The following is an 18703-nucleotide window of genomic DNA, read 5'->3' on the forward strand; positions in this document are numbered from 1 at the left end:
GGGAGGAAATCACCTGCATGTTATTACATTAGAGATGAGAGACTAGACATTAGAGATGTCGCTAACATGGAGATCATGAAACACTGTGAGAGTTCACGACAAGGACCGGCAGTCGTGGCCTGTCAACTGAAGGAGATTGAAGCTGCAACCTTCCCACCTCCAGCCCCCCTCCTCGCCTCGACGCCCCCACTGCCTCCAAAGCTCAAATAAATGCAGTGCTGAGAGTTTATTTCTGAGAGTTGGTGACACAGAAAAGGTCAACATTTCTTTCACCTTTGTGCACATTAATAAAACAGGAAGTGTGACTCCAAAAATCAATGAATGACTTTTGCTCTTACTGGCCACAACATCCCTCCATCTACCATTATCCTCCTACCTCCTCATCTATCCACTTTCACTGAACCCCGGAAGTGTTTTGTGTAGCGGCCATGATAAGGACTGTCTGAATTCTCAATAAGCAAAGGAAAGGAGGCTTGTTGCTTCCTTTAGAACCTCCTTTAGCCTAGGAAACACTGATGCTTCCTTTAGCCTAGGAAACACTGATGCTTCCTTTAGAGCCTCCTTTAGCCTAGGAAACACTGATGCTTCCTTTAGAGCCTCCTTTAGCCTAGGAAACACTGATGCTTCCTTTAGAACCTCCTTTAGCCTAGGAAACACTGATGCTTCCTTTAGAGCCTCCTTTAGCCTAGGAAACACTGATGCTTCCTTTAGAACCTCCTTTAGCCTAGGAAAGACTGATGCTTCCTTTAGAACCTCCTTTAGCCTAGGAAACACTGATGCTTCCTTTAGAGCCTCCTTTAGCCTAGGAAACACTGATGCTTCCTTTAGAGCCTCCTTTAGCCTAGGAAACACTGATGCTTCCTTTAGCCTAGGAAACACTGATGCTTCCTTTAGAGCCTCCTTTAGCCTAGGAAACACTGATGCTTCCTTTAGAGCCTCCTTTAGCCTAGGAAACACTGATGCTTCCTTTAGAGCCTCCTTTAGCCTAGGAAACACTGATGCTTCCTTTAGAACCTCCTTTAGCCTAGGAAACACTGATGCTTCCTTTAGAGCCTCCTTTAGCCTAGGAAACACTGATGCTTCCTTTAGAGCCTCCTTTAGCCTAGGAAACACTGATGCTTCCTTTAGCCTAGGAAACACTGATGCTTCCTTTAGAGCCTCCTTTAGCCTAGGAAACACTGATGCTTCCTTTAGAGCCTCCTTTAGCCTCGGAAACACTGATGCTTCCTTTAGAGCCTCCTTTAGCCTAGGAAACACTGATGCTTCCTTTAGAGCCTCCTTTAGCCTAGGAAACACTGATGCTTCCTTTAGAACCTCCTTTAGCCTAGGAAACACTGATGCTTCCTTTAGAACCTCCTTTAGCCTAGGAAACACTGATGCTTCCTTTAGAGCCTCCTTTAGCCTAGGAAACACTGATGCTTCCTTTAGAGCCTCCTTTAGCCTAGGAAACACTGATGCTTCCTTTAGAGCCTCCTTTAGCCTCGGAAACACTGATGCTTCCTTTAGAGCCTCCTTTAGCCTAGGAAACACTGATGCTTCCTTTAGAGCCTCCTTTAGCCTAGGAAACACTGATGCTTCCTTTAGAGCCTCCTTTAGCCTAGGAAACACTGATGCTTCCTTTAGTGCCTCCTTTAGCCTAGGAAACACTGATGCTTCCTTTAGAGCCTCCTTTAGCCTAGGAAACACTGATGCTTCCTTTAGTGCCTCCTTTAGCCTAGGAAACACTGATGCTGCCTTTAGCAAAGGAGGCGAGCTCATGCTGCCCCTACAATTCCTTGCGGCGACACTTAAAGGGACCCTCATCAAATGCTCATCTGGACATTCAAGGAAACTCACAATGTCGGAAAAAGCAGCAGATCATGTCAGTTATCAAAGTAATAATCTGTATTGAACCACTTTAAATCATCTAAAACCCAAATGTGCTTTTTATAGTCCATTTTCATAAATTTGTAGTTTTTTTCCCGCCACAGCAGACGTTACTAACTTGTACCGCCGTCGCATTATTATGATGTCACTAAGTGATAGTGCCACACTAACGTGATTGCCTTTTACTAACTCCTTTAGGAAGACTCCTAACACCTTTCCTTAACTCCTTTAGGAAGCCTCCTAATATCTTTCCTTAACTCCTTTAGGAAGACTCCTAACACCTTTCCTTAACTCCTATAGGTAGACTCCTAACACGTTCCCTTACCTCCTTTAGTAAGCCTCCTAACACCTTTCCTTACCTCCTTTTGGAAGCCTCCTAATATCTTTCCTTACCTCCTTTAGGAAGCCTCCTAACACCTTTCCTTACCTCCTTTAGGAAGTCTCCTAACATCGTTCCTTACCTCCTATAGGAAGCCTCCTAACACCTTTCCTTAACCCTTTGAGGAAGCTTCCTAACACCTTTCCTTACCTCCTTTTGGAAGCCTCCTAACACCTTTCCTTAACCCTTTGAGGAAGCTTCCTAACACCTTTCCTAACCTCATTTAGGAAGCCTCCTAACACCTCTCCTTACCTCCTTTAGGAAGCCTCCTAACAGCTCTCCTTAACCCCTGGACGCCATCCACAGTGAAAGTCGATAGATAGAGTCAGAGTCAGAGTCCATTGAGGTTTTTAAAAAAGGGTTAAAAACTCACCTTTTTAATCAGGCTTTTAACTGATTTTATACATGTATGTGTGTATATAGTTATGTATTTGATCAATGTATTTATCTACTACTATTTATTTATTTATTTATTTCAGATAATTATCTAATTTTTTATTTTTTATTTTTTCCTACCTTCTTTTTTATCTCCAGTGGTTCCTCTAGGGGGCGCTACACTGGTGGTGGCCGGTTTTGCCGCTGGTGGAGCCGTCCCATGGGTTTCCCTGCCCGGGCACCTGGCACTATGTGGTGGGATTGGCTTGTCTGTCCGACTGGGGGGGGGGATCTGTGGGGCGGCGCCCCCTGTGGTTGGAAGTTGTGCCACCCCCAGTGTGGACGGCCAAATGTGGCCCTTTCCTCACCTTAGTCCTCAGTGTCCTGCCATGTCTCCATATCACTAGGCATGTCTTCACTTATGGTGTGTGTCTGCATGTGTGCGTGTGTGTTCACCTGCTTTTTATCCATCTATTTTGTCTTTGCACTGTTTTTAATTCTTGTGGAAGCACTTTGTGTTGCTTTAATGTATAAAAAGTGCTATAGAAATAAAGATTGATTGATTGATTGATAGATAAGGAGAAAGGAGGGATTTTTCGGACATACCCACAGTCCCTCCAGAGTGTCCTAGATCCACCAGAGGGACATGCCTGGAACACCTCCCTGGGGAGACGTCCATCCCAAACTGTCAGGTTTAGGCTACATTTACACTCAGAGTTCTTAATGTTTTACTGTTACTCGTAATCTTCAGGGTCTGGGAAAAGGTCGGGCAAGGATGGAAAATCGTCATCCTTGCTAATTTCAGAGTTATGGTCAGCATTCCCCAACAATGGATAAGCCTGCGCCAGGTCCTGTTTCATGGGAGAGATAGGAGTGTTGATTAGGCGGGTGAGGAGGGCGCGGATACATGGAATACAGCAACAACCACACAGAGTGAGAATGGCAGTGAAGAATGCCAGGGAGATCAAAACAGACATTACTAGAGCTTTGTATCTCCCAAACATGTCAACCCAACCATTCCACATCGATGTGTCGGCGCCAGAGTGATCTTTCATCTTTTTATTCAAAGTACGAAGACCCTCCACGGCGCGTGTGAGCGTTCCATCTGCTGCTGTGTTGTTTGGAATGAAAGTACAACATCTGTCACCAAACATTGAGCACACTCCCCCCTTCTCCGCCAACAACATGTCTACTGCGATACGCGTCTGGAAAGCCGTCGTCGATGTTGCTGAAAGCTGCTCATGAACTGCTGAAAAACCCATTTCTGTCCAATTCCCCAAACGCTGAACATTATAGTGAATGTAGTTTATTCTGTCAACATTTTTATTAGGAGTGATAGGAAAAATCATGGAAATGACTGGTATATTCTCAAAGCCTGCTGCAACTTGATCTGCTAGTTTATACTCATCAGGAACACCACGTGGTACACCGATGGCATCGATGTATGTTGGATCGGCTTCTTTTCTGTCGTCTCACCATCACCGTCCTGTAAACATCAGTCTGCAACAATTTCTCAGAGATTTGAGTTACATCCAGGGGACGGACGTCTACTGGAATGATTAAAGTTATTGGTGCACACAATCCTTGAGCTCGCTTAGGAAGGCCATCATAGATTTTGTTTGTACCACACCACCACCACACGTCTGCTCGTGCTAATGGTGTGAATTTGGCTGGAGCTTGAACTGTTCCAAGGCACCAGGAGTTGTTTAGGCTTCCAAGGAAATGTTTAGGGTTTGTGCTCGTGATGTTTATGCAGGTGAAGTTCTGAGGTGCTACGGTGTTATGAAAGAGTGGCTTGAGCTTTGTCATGGTTGTGAGTGGAAAGGTTCTGTCTAGGTGTTTGCAGGTGGCGTTAGGGTTGTTTTCTTGCATCAGGTTGATTACACAAGTCGAGTTTACTGGAGCCGGAACTCTTCTAAGTAAGGGTCTAGCTACCATACAAACTAAGCATGACCCTTTGTCTGGATTTTGTGAAGTTTTTGCTGCTTGTTCTACCATTAACAACCAGTTGTTTTTATCTCCTGAGATTCCTGTGGTAATTTTAAAGTAATCATCAGCTCCCACATCCTGATCAATCGCCACTATCCCTACATGTTTTGCTGCTGAGGTCATCCAAGCTTTGGTCTGTTTTTTAGTTTGTTTGGAACTATAGTCGCATAGGTGTAGCTGGAAAGGCACGTCTTTCCCTACTTTGTACTCCCATAAATAGAACCCCCAACATGTCACTGCATTTCCATGTCTTGAATACATGGGAGGGGCGATCGTCCTGTTTTTTGTTAAGTCAACTGTTATGATTACTGCTGTGCTGGATGCGGTTGGTGCCTGAATCACGATGATTGACCGATGATATTTTGGATATGTAGTAGTTGTGTACCCCGACCAGTCTGCTCCCACATCTTCCGCTACTAAAGTTCCCCAGCTGGTATCTTTTATGTCATTAGTTAAGTACCACCGCACACCATAACCCCCCTTTTTTCCCATTCCACTCTAGGTTTTGTGGCTGCAAAATTATGGTGGTAGTTCTGTTTGGAATAACAGTACAGCACATTTTCATATGCTGACAATGAGACAGTCTAAAGAGAAATTAAAAAAAATCAAAAGTACCTCCTATCTAAGGCACCTGTCCCGGCCTCGACAATTATTTTCCCAAAAAATGTAAACGCAAACTAAGTATCTGTTTTTCCAGTTTTCCAGTTATTTAAACTGAATTTATTAATATTAAACAATTGAAGTTGATCTTGTTGGCGGTGCAGCAACATCAGTTCAGGATCCACCTGCAACATCTCACATCAGATTAGACAGTTCGATAATTTTATTAATGATCAACCACCAAAGAAATACTGACTTTAAACCTCATTATTGTCATTAGAATTTATTCTATGTGCGCCTTGTTACCAAATGTGTCTTTTGAAGATTACCGTATCTTCTAACTCTCATCATGTTTTTTATTGCTTTTATATATATTTATTGCCATTCCCCTTTTAAAACAGAAATAGAAAACATTAAATAATCTTTTACTTTTACTTTAACATTCCTTTAATTTACAGTATTCTCCATTTAACTTCTATTTTATATCAACACATAAGAGCAACCCTGCAGGTTGGAAGTGAGGTTTTGTTTTCTTGTAAGCTGATTCTTTCCAAACTTCATCTAAATGTTTAGTCTAGTTTTAGTCACCATGTTAGTTTAGTTTAGTTTCACTAATCTATTGTTGATTTTAGAAACCATTTAATTCCTGGACCTCTGTAAAAGGTCTTAAATTTCATTGCACACATCAAATTCTAATTTTGATCCTCAAACTCTCAAGTTTAAACTCATGTCTACTTGTTCCTACTGGAATGTTCTCCACTGTGTGTTCACGCTGCACCACGGCATGTCGTCACTACGTTGGAAGTTTCCATGTTTGTAGTCCAATCTACCGCCTCCACAGCCTCTCATTCCTCCATGTTTGTAGTCCAATCTAGCGCCTCCACAGCCTCTCATTCCTCCATGTTTGTAGTCCAATCTAGCGCCTCCACAGCCTCTCATTCCTCCACCAGCAAAGTTTGGTAGAAGCAGAATGGGATCGGAGCTGTGGATTCTGTTTTCATTCAATGTCCTCGGTCTCCATAACAGCTGTTTGATAAGGAGGAGCTCTGCTTCATGCATATACACCCAAAGTATTTGTTCAAGGATTCCTTTATTGATTCATTTATTTCATCCATTTATTTTATTCAGTTAATTTAGCAATTTTATTTATAGATTTTTTAAGTTTAAATTCCAAATAACTTGATAAGTTTATTTCCTCACTAAACCCACTAAAGTAGTCCCGACACCTTACTTAGAGCAGTTTTAAAAGGCTGCCGTTTTTTTTTTTTTTGTTATCTCGTCTGAGGCCGTTCAGTGTGGAGACGTGTCTCCTGCACACACACTGAACACACACACACAAACACACAAACACAAACACACACATACACACACAAAAACACACACACTAACAAACACACGCCCAGTGTCGTCCTGAGTCCGTTTGTGTGAGGCCATTTCGTCATGCTTGGTTTCCGTCAAAGCGTTTGTCTGGTCTTTCAGTGCAGTCCCTTGCAAAATGTCCCAGTTTCCCACAGTTCCAGCATCCATCTACTTTATTACTAACATTCCCTCCACCTCTGTGTCCTCTAAAAGATCTACGTCCTCTTCCTCTCATCCCGCCTCTCGATGGTCTTTGGTAAAACACTTCCCCGAAGCCCTGCTGTTCCTGAAAATAAGCTCCTGTTCCCCCATTTGCCTCTTTGCTTTTCTTTTCTTTTATTCCCTTCTCTGCGTGTATGGCGTGTGTAATGTAAGAAGTTCTGAGGTTGGTCATGTCTGTTATGAACTGTTCTACGTCGTCGCCTGGCTTGGTGGTATCTTGCAATACTGTTATTTTTTGTGTATTGAGGCTCCCGTCGAAGCCATGTTTTGTAATCCAGTTATCCAAATGTTTTACATTTTCTTCGCTGCAGCGTTCTATATATTTCCAATCTTTACAAGTTAATTTATCGCGCGGTTTAGGTTTTTTGGTGTTCCCTTGTCCCATTTTGTTTTTAAATTTGGACGGACCACACTACGTAGGGTAGTCTATGGCAGTGATTCCCAACCGGGGGTACGCGGACCCCTAGGGGTACGCGAGGGTATTGCAGGGGGTACGCAGAAAGATTATAAATTAGCCTACAGTATCCACACACAAAAAAAAAAATGTATACTATATTATATTGTATTATATCATGAATTTTAGTAAGGCCATACGTTTATTTTCCATGAGTAGCAGTTCATCCACAGTGATTGTAACACTACAATGCACATAATATGAAAAGACTATAAAGTGGCGCGCTTTAAAAAAAAAAAAAAAAAGGTTCACGTTCTTGCTGCGGGCGCGCACGATTCGCGAAGCTAGCTAACTCTAGCTGCATACCGACTGTAAACATGGATGCATGGCTAGGCAGGAGTAAACGTCCAGCTACCGCTACTGCTACCGTCGCCTCGGACGCAGGCACAGGGGAGCCCAGTGAAAAAAGGAATTATGAAAGACTTATGAAAGACAAGCAAGCGCAAGTGTCTCATTAAAAGGTATGTTTTTACACTCACAATAATTGTTTTATTTAAATGAGCAGTTGGATAGATAGAAAGACAAAGGGTTAAATATAAGTACACATTAAGGCGAATAATCACACACGAGAGAGGGGGTACTTTTCACATGGAAACCAGCTCAAGGGGTACACTGGTCAAAAAAGGTTGGGAACCACTGGTCTATGGTACCGTTGGTCAACCTGTCAACAGGGTAGTGGTCAATCTTTACTGATCGTGGTAATTCTCACTTCAACCCTTTCAGGTGGAGAATTCTTGCCTGTGCATCCACGTCAGCCCACTACTTACTTTCCTGTTGTTTTTAAATGGTGGCTGTAACCTAGTGGTTCACAGTCCACCCACTCATTCAACATGCACACTTTTAGTTTCTTTCTTACGGAATTTTTGGTGTCGCTGTAACCGCGGACTCCGCCATCCTTTTTACGATGAGTTATTCTCAGGCGTCCACTACCTCAGCGCCTTTTTATTTACGGAATTTTTCGGTAACGCCGCAACCGTGGACTCCGACGTCCGTTTTTAATATGAACTATTTTCAGGCGTCCATTTGCCTCAGCGTCTTTTGTCTTACCTGTCAGAGTCTAGAATTCACAGGGTTTTACTGTCCTGCAACCCTCAGTCGCACAGTTTCCTTTTTAACCCAAAACAATGCTCACCCGTCGGAGTCTTTTCCTCTCGCCGTTGGATGCCGTCAGCCTGCGGGTCCCAGCACACGAAGCAGTGTCAGTTCCTGGAAAAGGTGCTGGGTCTCACCTAGTGAGGCCCGCCACGGCCGTGGGCTTGCTGGCGACGACTGCGTGTGCCGGAACCACCAGGCGTTGTTGGCATCCGGCTCGAAGGACCAAGTTAAATGTCAGGTTTAGGCTACAGACATTTATTAAATCTGCAAGAAAGAACAAGACAACAAGGGTGACTTTTTACTCGCGAGGAGAATGAACAGGAACACCTCCGACCCACTCTGAGCTCCCTGCCACTCTCCTGCGCTTTTATTTCAATTAACAGATGGGAGGGTTTACACGATATGCAACACAGAAAAAACACGTTGCTATGCTAAACAGTTGTAGAGAATGGCAGTCTCCCCTGGAGGCGTGGGATGCTACCGAGACATCAGCTGAGGCAAGGTTGCAGTGTTCTTGCTTATCAGCCTCCGTCAGAGTGCCCCTACCAAGGCAGAACACATGTTTATACAAAGTTAAACAACAGCGTCTGAGTGACGCTGCCAAATAAAGACAGAAGGAATAAGATTGAGATTAAGCATGAATATGGCAACTATATATAAAAACACTCTAACACAAACAGACGCCCGAACCATCTCAGCTGGCTCCTCTGGACGTGGAGGAGCCACGTCCATACTTTTCCTTTCACCGTGTATCGGTAACCCTTCATGTGAAGCGTTTGCTGTACCTGTCTCATCTCTTTCTCCCACTCATTCAGGGGCTGTCCATCCTGAGGGTTGCTTGGAGGCGGTCTTCTTCCCAAACGACGAAGACGGAGACGACGGCGTTTCTTCTTCTTCTCATAAAGAATCTCATTCTGAAGAAATGCAGCAAGAAAACACCAGGATGAAACTTTCATGCAGGAGTGATTCAAAAAATATAATAGATAAATATATAATGGTCACTCAGGATTGATTTGGATGAGCGAGTGTGTCAGCTCCTTCCCTGAATACATTTTCATGACGGAACCAATGCTGGTAAAGCTTGTATGTGATTGGACCTTTGTCCTGAGGAGGTCCTGCGGGTCATTGCAATGAATCAAAAAGCTCCATTGCTTTATTTTCTTTCCATGTTTAGGGTTTGTTTTCGACAGAGAAACAATGGGAGTGTTGTTTAAAAATCTTATCTATGGTCTGAATATTTTGTGCTCCACTATAGGAGAAGTCTTCTGGTCATTTCACTACATTTTGCACAACAAAGTTTCATTAAAATGTTGATTTAGTCGTCATTGTTTACTTTAGAGAGATGTTTCCTTCACAACCAATTCAAACTATAAAGAAGTGCTGTGAAACAGGGAGAAAACGTTTCTTTTTCAAACTAAAAACAAACATTTATCCCCATGAAGTTTCCTGTTACGGCGTCAGCGGCGACTGAGACAAACTAAGAAAGGAGAAAAGAGTGTGAATGATCATCTCTGTTGTCTATTGGGCGTCTTTGTTGCCTAAAATGCGTGTTCCAGAAGGTTTTCTGGGATCTAAGTGTAGAGAAGTGGCAGGTTCTACTCCCTGGAGCTGACCTTCACCGTGCCTGCAGGACCTCTAATGGAGGTGAGAGGTCACAGGTCACTGAACCATCACTGTCTCATTCCACTGCCATGCAAACTGAGCTGCACTTCCTGTTCCTTTCCTCACATTCCCTCTTCGTCCAGCTCGGACCGACTCATTGTGACGTGGAGAAATCTCTCCTGAGTCACGGAGAAGCTCTGAGAGGATCTGAACGTGATTCAAACTTTGATGGAGTTACTCCTCACCTGAAGCTCTTTCTCCACTAACAAGTAGAAAAAACTCAACATTCTCCACTCTGCCGTCTGATTTCAAGCAGAATCCCACTTGTTCACCGTGTATTTTTGTATATATTATAATATGTATATGTTTATAAACACATAATATGTATAATATGTGTATATTTGAGCTTTACAACAAGAGCGAACCCTGAGGCCCATCTAGTAATATTATTACATGTTACAGTGTCGGTAAACTTGCAGGATATTTAACTAGCAGGCGTGGAAACACCGGTTAAGGAATGAACTCTGATCAATCATTTTCAACTCTAAATCTGCTGAAAACGAGCCGCAGAGTCACTGGTGCTGTGATGAAACACAACAACAGGCGTGATTCCGCCAAACATGAACACGGTGGTTTGACGTTCTCTCATGTTAACCTGGAACCATCATGACCCTGAATTCAAGCCCAATTCACACAACAATGTTTTCAAATGAAAGCGGAAGACGTTTTTGTGTTTTCACTTCACAAATGTTGCGTGTCGCCACGGCAACGTTTTGAGAACGATATCCATTTACACGGAAATGGCAGAAACGCTGAAAATGACGCATGTTAGCATGCCAGGCCACAAGGTGGTGCTGTTGGTTGTTTTGTAATGAAACTACACGAGTGTGAGAATCTGAGACACACAGAAGACGACCACAGGGAGATTCATTGATTATTGATCGCCCTCCTCGTCCGACCAAGGTACATTTTGTTAGTTTGATTTGTCGACAAAAAACCACTAATCATAATCCGAAGCCAAAAAACTGGTCTTTTTTAAATTTTTTGATTTGAGCCAGAAAATAAAAAAATGAGAATTAAATAAATGTTTTCGTTTTCTGGTTTTTGGACAAAAATCAAAAAAGGTGGAAATCAACATTCTGTTTGATGGGCGGGGCTTCAACGCCTCTTTTGTTTATGATTGGTTCATGTTTGCCTGGACTTTTCACAGTAAAACTCCACATTAACACAACAGACTGTTATGGCGGTGGAGAGGCTCAAGAGCAGGAAGCAGCCAGGAAACACATTCAATGTTCAAACCAATGACCTTTATTTTAAACTGAAATAACCAGTATTGAGTCCTTCCTCCACCTGATCCTCCAAGAGTAGAGTTCTGGACGGAGCAGAGCAGGATGGAGCAGAGCTGGAGTTTGACGGAGCAGAGCTGGAGTTTGACGGAGCGGAGCTGGAGTTTGATGGAGCAGAGCTGGAGTTTGACGGAGCAGAGCAGGAGTTTGAAGGAGCAGAGCAGAAGTTTGATGGAGCAGAGCAGGAGTTTGACGGAGCAGAGCAGGAGTTTGATGGAGCAGAGCAGGAGTTTGATGGAGCAGAGCAGGAGTTTGACGGAGCAGAGCAGGAGTTTGACGGAGCAGAGCAGGAGTTTGATGGAGCAGAGCAGGAGTTTGATGGAGCAGAGCAGGAGTTTGACGGAGCAGAGCAGGAGTTTGACGGAGCAGAGCTGGAGTTTGAAGGAGCAGAGCAGGATGGAGCAGAGCAGGAGTTTGACGGAGCAGAGCAGGAGTTTGACGGAGCAGAGCTGGAGTTTGACGGAGCAGAGCAGGATGGAGCAGAGCAGGAGTTTGACGGAGCAGAGCAGGAGTTTGACGGAGCAGAGCTGGAGTTTGACGGAGCAGAGCAGGATGGAGCAGAGCAGGAGTTTGACGGAGCAGAGCTGAAGTTTGATGGAGCAGAGCAGGAGTTTGACGGAGCAGAGCTGGAGTTTGACGGAGCAGAGCAGGAGTTTGAAGGAGCAGAGCAGAAGTTTGATGGAGCAGAGCAGGAGTTTGATGGAGCAGAGCAGGAGTTTGACGGAGCAGAGCAGGAGTTTGATGGAGCAGAGCAGGAGTTTGACGGAGCAGAGCAGGAGTTTGACGGAGCAGAGCTGGAGTTTGAAGGAGCAGAGCAGGAGTTTGACGGAGCAGAGCAGGAGTTTGATGGAGCAGAGCAGGAGTTTGACGGAGCAGAGCAGGAGTTTGACGGAGCAGAGCAGGAGTTTGATGGAGCAGAGCAGGAGTTTGACGGAGCAGAGCAGGAGTTTGACGGAGCAGAGCAGGAGTTTGATGGAGCAGAGCAGGAGTTTGACGGAGCAGAGCAGGAGTTTGACGGAGCATGAGTCCACTGTGAAGTTCTGGTCCCCGTGGAGTGGAGTGAGGAGCAGTTAACTAGTAGAGCTTCTCATCCTCAAACCACCTCCACCTGGTAACTGCAGCCCGCCTGACACGGCCACCTGATTAGTCTAAAAATAAAACTAGTCTAAAATTAAATCTTCAACTAGTCTAGAATTAAGTCTCAAACTCATCTGAAATGAACTCTCAAAGAATCTGAAATGGAGCCTCAAACTGGTCTAAAATGTAACCTTAGACTAGTTGGAGATTTCACTTGAGACAACTTTGAGACTTTTAGACTGAAGGCCCCTGCAGACTTCCTCTTTGAAGCTGTAAGAACAAGACCAAGGTTCGGCAGTGACGTCAGCAAGCTGCCGAAAAAACCCTTTGTTCACCAGGACTGTTCATCCTCACCAAGACGCTGCTGAACTCACAGGCCACACCACATGTGGCGAGTCGCCATCTTGACAAGTCAAACATCTGGATGAGACGGCGATAGAGAGTAGCTTTCAAGTTGATGAGAGAGGAAGAGGATGAAGAAAGAGATGTTTGAAGGTGAGGAGGAAGAAGAATTGTTATTAAGATACGCTCTGGTGGAGCAAATAAATAAAAGGTGACGGAGGTGTCATGTTGGAGCGCTCAATCCCACCAGAGCTGAGCAGGGCCACTTCAGTCTGCTGCGCCAACAAATGCTGGAAATGGAGGAGGAGAGGCACTTCTCCTACTTCAGGATGTCGGCCTCACGTTTTGACCACCTGGTGCGACGGATCCCGCCGTTCGACACACAGCAGCCTGATGTCCATGCAGGAGAGGTTAGCGCTCACTGTGCTCAATAGCTTGTGGGAGCTCACAGGCCAGTGTGTCCGGCAGCTCTAGAATGTGACGGTCAACCATCTGCACAGTCTGCTCACAAGTGACAGAAGCCATGTGGAGGCTGAAGGAGGACTTTGTCGTCTTCCCATCGCCGCCACAGATGGTGGACACATCACAGGACTTGTGGAGGCTGTGGAACTTCTTATTGTGTTGCTGCCATGGATGGAAAACCGTCTCAATCAGAGCACCACGAGAGCTGGAAGGGACTTTTTTAATTGCACAGGCCAGCATCCATTGTTTTGATGTCTGCGTGTGACGTGAAGTACCGGGCCGGCAAACAGAGCGACGGTGGAGTTTGAGCAGAGCTCATTTGGCTCGGCTCTGAAGAACAGGAGCTTCCTTTGCCTCCTCCAGCACCATCACCCAACACCATCACCCAGCACCATCACCCAACACCATCACCCAACACCATCACCCAACACCATCACCCAACACCATCACCCAGCACCATCACCCAACACCATCAACACCTCCTGCACCTCAACCTATATATATAGATATATATACAGATCCCTCTATTTCTTTGTCTGTTTTCTTACCTACTTAACTATTTATCTATTAATCCAGTAATATTTTAGAGCTCAACAATATTGATTAATGTCCAATGTATTTGCCACACACACACCAATGAGCCACATTTGTTGAAATAGCGGACAAATAGTCCCACTATCTATTGATCATTAAACGCTGTATTGGTCCTATGGTATTTGTTGTGTATTCTTTATTTCTCCTAAAATAACCATTAGTGTAAGTACATTAATGTAAACAGCAGAACATCTTTCCCTCCATGTCAGCAGGGCCTCACCGGCATCTCCCAGTCAGCAATGACTTGTTCTTCTAGATTTGTTCTATTTTCTCCAAAACCTATTTCTTTTCCCGCGTTCATTAAAATGATCATTTGCTCGTCTCAGCCTCTCATATTGACACAGCGTGGCCTTCCTCTTGTACGGTCGCTGTGTTATTAAAATGTGCACAATCAATGTTTGAAAATCACAGCTGCACAATATAATGTTGGTGTCCCGCTTTGAACAACAACAAAAAGCCTGAATGAACACATCATGTCAGTTGTCTTTATGTCTCCAGAGCACAACGTCCCTCTGAGGGGGAAGATTTTCCATCACAGCCACTCTGCTGCCGGCGAGTAATAGAAAATGCTTCTGGCATCCTGGCAGCAAGGTGGAGGATCCTCAGCATTCCACTCCACCGCCACTTCTGGTGAGCTGCAGCGTGGAGGGTGGAGGAGGCAGGTGGAGGGAGACACAACCTCCAGGACCCAGGGACACTGTCTGGAGTCCAGCGTCTCAGCCCGTCTCGCAAGAAAGGACTTGATGGAGGTTCAAGACACCTCAAAGACTAGTACCAGGGCACCACATCGTCAGGAGAGGCTGTGTTCACTGAGGAACGTCAATAATAGAGTTTCTATGTAGTGGAAATATTTCTGCTCTTAAGGTCATTTTGAAGTCTGGTTTTATGTTTTTTGATTTTGTTTCACATGTGCCCCATTTTAATGAGGCCATTCAATTCATCCTTGAAACATTTTAGGTTTAAACAGTAACAGCAACGTGTTTGTAACCACGTTGTGAGTCCATCCATCCATCCATTGGCTACCGCTTTATCCGGGGCCGGGTCGCGGAGGCAGCAGTCCAAGCAGAGTTGCCCAGACTTCCCTCGCCCCAGACACTTCCTCCAGCTCCTCTGGTGGCACCCCAAGGCGTTCCCAGGCCAGCCGAGAGACATAGTCCCTCCAGCGTGTCCTGGGTCTGCCCCGAGGCCTCCTACCGGAGGGACGTGCCCGGAACACCTCCCGAGGGAGGCGTCCGGGGGGCATCCGAAATAGATGTCCGAGCCACCTCAGCTGGCTCCTCTCGATGTGGAGGAGCAGCGGCTCTACTCCGAGCTCCTCCACGGGGCCCGAGGAACTCGCGGGCTTCTTGGAAACGGGGACGGGACCCGGGGAACTCGCGGGCTTCTTGGAATGGGGAACGGGGCCCGGGGAACTCACGGGCTTCTTGGAATGGGGAACGGGGCCCGGGGAACTCGTGGGCTTCTTGGAACAGGGAAACGGGGCCCGGGGGAATCTCTGGGGGGGCCTCCTGGAACCGGGACGGGACCCGGGGGAATCTCTGGGGGGGCCTCTTGGAACCGGGACGGGACCCGGGGGAATCTCTGGGGGGGCCTCTTGGAACCGGGACGGGACCCGGGGGAATCTCTGGGGGGGCCTCTTGGAACCGGGACGGGACCCGGACGGGGAACTCTGGGGGGGCCTCTTGGAACCGGGACGGGACCCGGACGGGGAACTCTTGGAACCGGGACGGGACCCGGACGGGGAACTCTTGGAACCGGGACGGGACCCGGACGGGGAACTCTTGGAACCGGGACGGGACCCGGACGGGGAACTCTTGGAACCGGGACGGGACCCGGACGGGGAACTCTTGGAACCGGGACGGGACCCGGACGGGGAACTCTTGGAACCGGGACGGGACCCGGACGGGGAACTCTTGGAACCGGGACGGGACCCGGACGGGGAACTCTTGGAACCGGGACGGGACCCGGACGGGGAACTCTTGGAACCGGGACGGGACCCGGACGGGGAACTCTTGGAACCGGGACGGGACCCGGACGGGGAACTTCTTGGAGCCGGGACGGGACCCGGACGGGGAACTTCTTGGAGCCGGCGTCGGAACAGGAACAGGAACGGGAACGGGAACCACCCCGGGGAGGACACTCACCCCCCGGGGAGGACAACACCGACGCACCTCCACACGGAGTGAAGACTAGCAATCCTCTGGCACCGGACCCTCCTCCCTGCAGGGCTTAAGACTGCTTGACAATCAATTAGCTGATCGCCTGCAGGAGTGCCAGAGAGGATCCGGTGCTGGAGCGAGGTGTGTGACTCCTGACACCATGGCCTCGGATTTAGAGGTGCTGATCCTCATCCCAGCTGCTTCACACTCGGCTGCAAACCGTGTCAGTGCACGCTGAAGGTTTGATGGAGCCAACAGAACCACATCATCCGCAAATAGCAGAGATGAGATTCTCTGGTCCCCAAGCTGGACCCCCTCCGGCCCCCGGCTGTGCCTAGAAATTCTGTCCATATATGTGATGAACAGAACCGGTGATAAAGGACACCCCTGCCGGAGGCCAACGTGCACAGGGAACAGGTCCGACTTACTGCTGGCAATGCGAACCAAGCTCCTGCTCCGGGAATACAAGGACCGAACAGCCCTCAACAAGGGACCCCGGACTCCGAACTCCCGGAGCACCCCCCACAGGACATCTCGGGGGACGCGGTCGAACGCCTTCTCCAGATCCACAAAACACATGTGGACTGGTTGGGCGAACTCCCACGAACCCTCAAGCATCTGGTGGAGGGTATAGAGCTGGTCCAGTGTTCCACTATCAGGAGAACCTGGTGGAGGGTATAGAGCTGGTCCAGTGTTCCACTATCAGGAGAACCTGGTGGAGGGTATAGAGCTGGTCCAGTGTTCCACGACCAGGACGAAAACCGCATTGTTCCTCTTGGATCCGAGGTTCGACTAACGGCCGGACCCTCCTCTCCAGTACCCTGGAATAGACTTTCCCGGGGAGGCTGAGGAGTGTGATCCCTCTGTAGTTGGAACACACCCTCCGATCCCCCTTCTTAAAGAGAGGGACCACCAACCCGGTCTGCCAGTCCAGAGGTACTGTCCCCGCCCGCCACGCGATGTTGCAGAGACGAGTCAACCACGACAGTCCCTGCACATCCAGAGACTTAAGGAACTCTGGGCGAATCTCATCCACTCCCGGTGCCCTGTCACCGAGGAGCTTCACAACAACCTCGGTGACTTCAGCTTGGGAAATGGACGAGTCCACCTCTGAGAACCCAGCCTCTGCTTCCTCAATGGAAGACGTGGTGGTGGGATTGAGGAGGTCCTCGAAGTATTCCTTCCACCGCCCAACAATGTCCCCAGTTGAGGTCAACAGCTCCCCACTTCCACTGTAAACAGTGTTGGTGGAGAACTGCTTCCCCCGCCTGAGGCGCCGGACGGTTTGCCAGAATTTCCTCGAGGCTGACCGAAAGTCCTCCTCCATGGCCGACCGAAAGTCCTCCTCCATGGCCTCTCCGAACTCCTCCCAGACCCGAGTTTTTGCCTCCACCACATCTCGGGCTGCAGCTCGCTTGGCCTGCCGGTACCTGTCGATTGCCTCGGGAGTCCTATGAGCTAACAGTGCCCGGTAGGACTCCTTCTTCAGCTTGACGGCATCCCTTACTTCCGGTGTCCACCACCGGGTTCGGGGATTGCCGCCACGACAGGCGCCAGAAACCCTGCGGCCACAGCTCCGAGCAGCAGCTTCGACAATGGAAGTGGAGAACATGGTCCACTCGGACTCATTGTCTCCAACCTCCCTCGGGATCTGTGAGAAGCTCTCCCGGAGGTGGGAGTTGAAGGCTGCGCGGACGGAGGGCTCGGCCAGATGTTCCCAGCAGACCCTCATAACACGTTTGGGCCTGCCGAGTCTATCCGGCCTCCTCCCAGTCCAGCGCATCCAACTCACCACCAGGTGGTGATCAGTTGACAGCTCTGCCCCTCTCTTTACCCGAGTGTCCAAGACACGCGGCCGGAGATCAGATGACACGACCACAAAGTCTATCATTGACCTCCGGCCTAGGGTGTCCTGGTGCCACGTGCACTTATGGACACCCCTGTGCTCGAACATGGTGTTCGTTATCGTCAAACTGTGACTGGCACAGAAGTCCAATAACAGAACACCACTCGGGTTCAGATCAGGGAGGCCGTTCCTCCCAATCACCCCCTTCCAAGTCTCGCTGTCATTGCCCACGTGGGTGTTGAAGTCCCCCAGGAGAACAATAGAGTCCCCAGTTGGGGCACTATCCAGCCCCCCTCCCAGGGACTCCAAGAAGGTTGGGTACTCTGAACTGCTGTTCAGTGCATAGGCCGAGACAACAGTCAGAGACCTGTCCCCTACTTGTAGGCGTAGGGACGCAACCCTCTCGTTCACCGGGGTGAACTCCAACACATGGCGGCTGAGCTGTGGGGCAATAAGCAAGCCCACTCCAGCCCGCCGCCTTACACCGCGGGCAACTCCAGAGAAGTGGAGTATCCAGCCCCTGTCGAGGAGCTGGGTTCCAGAGTCCAAGCTGTGAGTGGAGGTGAGCCCGACTATATCTAGACGGTATCTCTCAGCCTCCCTCACAAGCTCGGGCTCCTTCCCCCCCAGCGAGGTCACATTCCATGTCCCCAAAGCCAGAGTCTGTGTCCGGGGATCGGGTCGTCGAGGCCCCTGCCGTCGACTGCCACCCAATCCACACTGCACCCGACCCCTACGGCACCTCTGTAGGTGGTGGGTCCACAGGAGGATGAGGAAGAGGGGCCCGCGTCGTCCCTTCGGGCTGAGCCCGGCCGAGTCCCGCGGGCAAGAACCCGGCCACCAGGCGCTCGCGTGCGAGCCTCCACCCCGGGCCTGGCTCCAGGGTGAGGCCCCGGCTGCGCCAAACCGGGCGACGTCACCTTGCTCCTCGTGAGT

This window comes from Blennius ocellaris, assembly GCF_963422515.1.
Source record: "Blennius ocellaris genome assembly, chromosome: 15".
In the NCBI taxonomy this organism is placed as follows: domain Eukaryota; kingdom Metazoa; phylum Chordata; class Actinopteri; order Blenniiformes; family Blenniidae; genus Blennius; species Blennius ocellaris.